Source organism: Heptranchias perlo, chromosome 21 (genome assembly GCF_035084215.1).
Source record: "Heptranchias perlo isolate sHepPer1 chromosome 21, sHepPer1.hap1, whole genome shotgun sequence".
Lineage (NCBI taxonomy): Eukaryota > Metazoa > Chordata > Chondrichthyes > Hexanchiformes > Hexanchidae > Heptranchias > Heptranchias perlo.
In genome coordinates this window covers 24,599,759-24,606,699 of record NC_090345.1, presented here as the reverse complement: position 1 = coordinate 24,606,699, position 6,941 = coordinate 24,599,759, and positions in this window count along the sequence as shown.

The window sequence follows — 6,941 nt, the reverse complement described above, 5'->3', positions numbered from 1 at the left end:
TTCACCAAATCTATTTGACAGTACAGAATTATATCCTTCAAATACTTTTGGGTTTTTGCAGTTTCCGATTAACAGGTGTGTTGTAGGCAAAGATAGACTCATATCTTATTGTCGCTCTCTCTTTGCATCATGCTCTTCATATAATTACACATTAATAATTGGTGAATGGTTTTAAATATCTTGCATTTCTATGTCCTGTCAAAAACATCATATATCAATTAACCTGTCAAATGGAAGGAGGAATGATGATCTTCCTATTCACACAAATGTCTACAGCTGTTGCACATTTTTATTACGGACGTGTGGTTACAGGAGCAGCAGTTTGTATCCAGTGCAGAGAAAAATTCACCAACCTGTTTGCACACATAAATCATCTTCTTTATAGACTGTACGCAAATCCATCATCACCAGACAGGACCCTCTTGTGAATGGAATGTTGCTGCCAAGAGTCTTACATGAGAAACTTTGGCTAAATAATGAAATGTGAGCCCACACCATAAAAAGTGAAAATGGAGGCCAGACCAGCGGGTATTTCATTACATGTAGCAGTTTATTTGATTTTCTGCATCATGTTTGAATGTGTTACAAACGCATTTCACCAACCTTGACAGCCCTTAACGTACAATCAGACCAATTGTGACAAATTTAAAGGCATGGTGCCCAAAATTCATGGGGCTGGGAAAGGCAAAAATACAGTGCAATCCTGGCTAGGGGAGGGGTTACCATTTGGGGCAGTCCTTTACATAGAATTACATACAATGTACAACACAGAAACAGGCCATTTGGCCCAATAGGTCCATACCAGTGTTTATGCTCCACACGAGCCTCCTCCTTCCCGACTTCAACCAATCATATCAGCATATCCTTCTATTCCTTTCACCCTCATGTGTTTATCTAGTTTCCCCTTAAATACATCTATGCTAGTCGCCTCAACTACTCCTTATGCTAGTGAGTTCCACATTCTAACCATTCTCTAGGTAAAGAAGTTTCTCCTAAATACCCTATTGGATTTATTAGTGACTATCTTATATTTATGGTGCGTGGTTCTGGTCTGCCCCGTAAGTGGAAACATCATCTCTACATCTACCCTATCAAACCCTTTCATAATCTTAAAGACCTCAATCAGGTCATTCTTCATTCTTCCCTTTCCTAGAGAAAAGAGCCCCAGCCTGCTCAATCTTTCCTGATGGGTATAACTTCTCGGTTCTGGTATCATCCTAGTAAATCTGTTTTGCACCTTCTCCAGTGCCTCTATACCCTTTTTATAATATGGAGACCAGAACTGTTCACAATACTCCAAGTGTGGCCTAACCAAGGTTCTATATAAGTTTAACATAATTTCTCTGCTTTTCAATTCTATCCCTCTAGAAATCAATCCCAGTGCTTGGTTTGCTTTTCTTATGGCCTTATTAATCTGCATCGCTACTTTTAGTGATTTGTGTATCTGTACCCCCAGATCCCTCTGCTTCTCTACCCCATTGAGACTCTTATTATCCAAGCAGAATGTGCCCCCCCCCTTATTCTTCCTACTAAAATGTAATACCTCACACTTATCTATATTGAAATTCATTTGCCAATTACACGCCCATTCTCCAAGTTTATTAATGTCTTCCTGTATTTTGTCGCAGTCCTCCTTGGTATTAACTATACCCCCAATTTGGTGTCGTCTGCAAATTTTGAAATTGTACTTCCGATTCCTGAGTCCAAATCGTTTATGTAAATGGTGAACAACAGTGGTCCCAGCACCGATCCTTGTGGAACACCACTTCTCACCTTTTGCCAGTCTGAGTAACTATCTTTAACCCCTACTCTCTGTTTTCTGTTTTGTAGCCAGCTTGCTATCCATTCTGCTACTTGTCCCCTGACTCCACATGCTCTGACCTTAGTCATGAGTCTACAATGCAATACCTTATCGAAGGCCTTTTCAAAATCGAAATATATTACATCTACTGCATTACTCTTGTCTACCCTTTCTGTTACTTCTTCAAAAAATTCAATAAGGCTGGTCATGCATGACCTTCCCTTTTGAAATCCATGCTGACTATTCTTTATTATATTTTTGATTTCTAGATGTTTTTCTATTACATCTTTGAGTAAGGATTCCATTATCTTTCCCACACCGATGCTAAGCTAATTAGTCTATAGTTCCGTGAACTTGTTCTATCTCCCTTTTTAAATAAAGGAATCACATTAGCTGTCTGCCAGTCCTCTGGTACTATTCCCTTTTTAATGGATTTTTACATATATGTAATAGTGCCTCTGCAATCTCTTCCCTAACTTCTTTTAATATGCGCAGATGTAATCCATCCGGACCAGGGGTTTTACCCTCTCTAAGTTTAATTAGTTTATCAATTATTTCTCCCCTTTCTATCTTAAATGTCTTTATATCTTTTTTGATCTCTTCTTCTAATGTCATGTCCATTTTGTTAGTCTCCCTGGTAAATATTGAGGCAAAGAAATTATTTAATATTTCTGCCATTTCGCTGTCATTACCTGTGAGTTTATCATGCGTATCCCTTAGTGGCCCTATCCCTATCCTGATTTTTCCTTTGTTATTTATGCGTCTGTAGAATACTTTACTATTTCTTTTTATATTCTTTGATAATTTCATTTCGTAGTTTCTCTTTGCTTTCCTAATTATTTTTTTTAACTTCTTTCTTAACCTTTTCGTATTCCCTTTTGTCATCCTCTCCTTTGTTGCCTATGTACCTGGGTCGACTGGAATTCTGCATCATTTGCACCATGTTGAGAAATTCCAATCCGGTGAGGGATGGAAGAAGGGACAGGTGCCTATGTCCTGGCAGCAGTTTGGGGGGGTATGTCTGGGATAGTGCCCAGACTACTTCAGGAATTCCTCTTAGCCCACTCCTGCTAGACATTCTGGCCCCAATATGTATGAGGAGGTGGGGGTGTGAGCCAGTGGGTGGGAAATCCGGAAAAACCGGGAAGGCGGAGGTCCTCATTGGAATTTTTTAAAATCTGTTTCCCACCGGGCAGCCGGCCAGATTGAGAGGTTGCCTGGCTGCCGAGCAGGAAAGCCAGCCATAGAAGGCAGCATCTAGGGACCTGGCAATCGAGAAGATTGGGGTTGGTGAGAGGAGGGCTTGGAGCCCAGCAGCGAGGAGGGAAGGAGAGATCGCAGGGAGGGAGAAATCACAGGGCGGGGGGGGGGGGTGGAGAAATCGTAGCAAAGTATGTGCTTGAGGGGCTGGGGGAAGCACTCCTGTTCCTCCTGGCCCACAAGCAGTGCTGGAAAAACACTTAACTGTTGGATCTGGCTGCTCCCGCCTCCCTTCAGCTACTGGGTTTCCCGAGTCCCGGCTTCCAACATCTGAGGAACGCAGCCTGATTTAAATATTAAAATCGCTGACCCGTCTCTTCAGGATGGGTTCCTCCGACACCCCCAATCTGCCACGGTTAAACCAGAAGTAGATGCGCTCGCGGCGAGTTGGGGTTGGGTTTCACATTTTTAACAATTTAATCCCCCCCGACCCCCTGACCCTCTCCCAACTGCTGTGGGGAGGGGGTTATAATTCCCCCTACTGGATTCCATGCCTGCTGAGAACAGGTATAGGTTGCATTGTGGTGCTTACTGTGAAGAAAGCATATGCCAGTAGGATTGACTGCCATTTCTGAGTTGTCCCTTTGCCTCGTGATTGGAGGCTTTAACATTATTTTAGTGCCTTACCTTTGGCTCGATAAAGGCGTCTGGCTCCTGCCTGCAAAGCGCTGGGGTGTTGCTCTGAGATTTTGCTGGCACTGTGGGGATCGCCTGTCTGTTGAAGACACAGAACACCTGCCCAGGATTTGTGATCGGGTCACTGGTCTGGCAAAATGGTAGGCAGATGTACCACCCTGTCTTTCGACCCACGACTGTGAAAATGGTCCACTTTGGGCTCATAAAACACAAAAGCTGATCAGCAACCAACAAAGAACAAAATGTTGCATATACTTAGCAGCATTGAGTTAAATCTTAATACATGACCCACTGGGGGCCGTTCCTCATCTTCTGTCCAAAACGGGTGCAAAGGTGGAGGAATGGCCACACCACCCATCCAAAGCCGCCATTGGGAGGCCAGAATGAACATAATTTAAGTGCCACTAGCAATCTGTGGGCGCCAAACTTGCTGGTTGTGGGAGGCCGGTAAATTGTCTAGCTCCCATGCTGAGCCGGCTGGCGGGTCAGGCCTGGGATGAAGGCTATCCCGGGGGAGTGGGGGTGGGTGGTCTCCCACTCCTGCTCCTACTGGCCCCATAAAGATATTAAAAATTTCCTCAGCCATTTTTGGTTTGAGCAGTTCCTTTAAGGATCGCTGGCTAGGCCGCTCAACCCCTGGTTCAAATGAGCAGAGCATGTGTGGTGGGCGCTCCTTCCATTTGTTTCTGAATCGGACCCTGATTTATGTGGTTAAGCAGCTTCCTGCCTGAAACAGGTGGGTGGGCTGCTTGCCCTCTAACAGGCCTGCCTGGAAATTGCATCAGTGGGGCATTTGAGGTGCCACCCTCCCCCTGACCGCCATTTTTCAGGCCAGAAATGGGCAGCCTGCAGTTGAAAATTGCCTCCATTGTCTAACAAGGTGAAATATTAAGTGAGAAGACGGTAAGAAAAGGCACGTGCTTTTCTATAAATCACTGTGGATTCCACAAATAATAGCAAACATATTTAAGTTAAAAAGCAACATGCTTCCAGAAATCCTTCAATGAAGGGGGTCGATTTTGACTTTTGGGTGCCCGTCTGGCGGAGCGCGCTGACTGGTCGCCCTTACCCGCGGCAAAGAGGCGGCCGCTATTTACAGGCCCTGGCCTGGCCCTCATTTACATTGAGCCGGCGAGCTGCGGGCTGCCAAATGGACTTCCTGATCTAGCTTGCCAGATTAAAGCTGGCCGATATTAGCCCCTCTGGCTGGCAGCAATGTGAGTGCGAGGCGGGGGGAGCGATCGCGGAGAGGTGTACTGGGGCGACAGCAGCCCAGATTATTTTGTGGGGCCCCCAGCAGTACTTTTTCTCCGGGCCCCACAAAAATAATTTCAAACTTACCTTTGCTGGGCTCTTTGGCCCCATTGTCCATGCAGAGTGAATACTCCAACCTGTTCCAACCTAAAATGGCAATCAAGGTCCTAGGACCCCAACTTGCATATTAAAATGGGCCTAGCATCTTTTTTTTATTCATTCATGGGATGTGGGCGTCGCTGGCAAGGCCAGCATTTATTGCGCATCCCTAATTGCCCTTGAGAAGGTGGTGGTGAGCCGCCTTCTTGAACCGCTGCAGTCCGTGTGGTGAAGGTTCTCCCACAGTGCTGTTAGGTAGGGAGTTCCAGGATTTTGACCCAACGATGATGAAGGAACGGTGATATATTTCCAAGTCAGGATGGTGTGTAACTTGGAGGGAAATGTGCAGGTGGTGGTGTTCCCCATGTGCCTGTTGCCATTGTCCTTGTCCTGAAACAAGCAGACACTTTGGGCACTCAATGGTAGGCTCCTTTCAAAATGGCGCCGTCTGTATTATCGGAGTTAATGGTGCAGTAAGGTTACCAACCCCATTTTGAGACCAAATCCGCCCCCTTAATGCCTGGTGCAACAAGTTAAAATCGTCCCCTTAATTTGGAAAATAGTGGAAAAAAATTTCTACAAAGGAAAATTTCACTGGGTCTTCCAATTTTTCAACAAAATAATTTTGAGGTCCATTGTACACAGATCTTACTTTCAAACAGCAAAACCCTCTCCAGAGTAACAATTCAAGACATATATTGACCCCTCACAAATAAAAAGAAAAAGCTGCAAATGCTAGAAATCTGAACCAGAAGCAGAAAATGTCAGAGAGAATCAGTCAACATCTGTAAACAGAAAAGATATGGTGATGTTTTGGGTAGAAGCCGTCAGTAGTGTTTGCCTCCCTAATAGTGACTACACTTCAAAAATAATTCATTGGTTGTGACATGCTGTGCGATGTCCTGAGTGCATGAGTGGTGCCACAGAAATAGATGTTCTTTCTTTCCCTTTTTTCTCTCTCCCTTTCTTCCTTCCTTTTCTCCATTGGAAAAATGGCCAGAGAAATATTTGTTTTTCTTTCTAAAATGCTATTTGGAAAAAACTTACTGAACACCACAGGATATAAAGAAAGCAAAGTCCGATAGCATTTGTACTGAACAGCCTGTGGATAATGGAAAGCTCTATTCTTGTATAACTTTTGACTTTAGCATAGAAATGTCACCACAGGAATAAAAATTGTGAAGCGCTTTGAGTAATTATTTTCTTTCATGCTGTTAAGTGCAGCGCACATTACTAAGTTCAGGAATGATATATATTGAGAAAAAGAAATCAGTATAATTGTAGATGTTTTGAAGACATTTACTTTTTTCAGTGCAGCAACGAGGCAGTGCTACACTGTCAGAGGTGCTGTCTTTCAGATGAGATGTTAAACAGAGGCCCTGTCTCCCCTCTCAGGTGGACATAAAGATCCCATGGCACTATCTGAAGAAAAGCTGGGGAACTCTGCCCCTTCCCTGCCCATGATGACCAGCATGCTTTCTTTGAAGGGAGAGAGAGAAGGTATGCAGGCGGGCTCTTACCATTGTTTCTTACCTTAACAACTCTAGTTACATCATTAAATTTTTTCCGGTATTGCATCCACCACCTGGGAGCAGCATTCCTGGCACTGACCTCAAAGGTGATTTCCTCCCACTGCTTCCTCGTCGTCAGTTTGGAGAGCTTCCTGCCCCCTGTGGGATAAAGGATGCCCTTCCTCCTCTCTACTTCCTGCACCAAGGTCTCCAATGCAGCATCAGAGAATCTTGGAGCCTGCTCTCTCCCAGCTTCAGCCATTTCAGTGTTACACTCAGCAGTTCTTCACAGCACTTGTTGCAGCCACAATCCACCTCCCCTTTAAGTAGAGTGGGTCCCCCTTGATATCAGGCCCCCACCCCGCAACCCCAATGGGAGG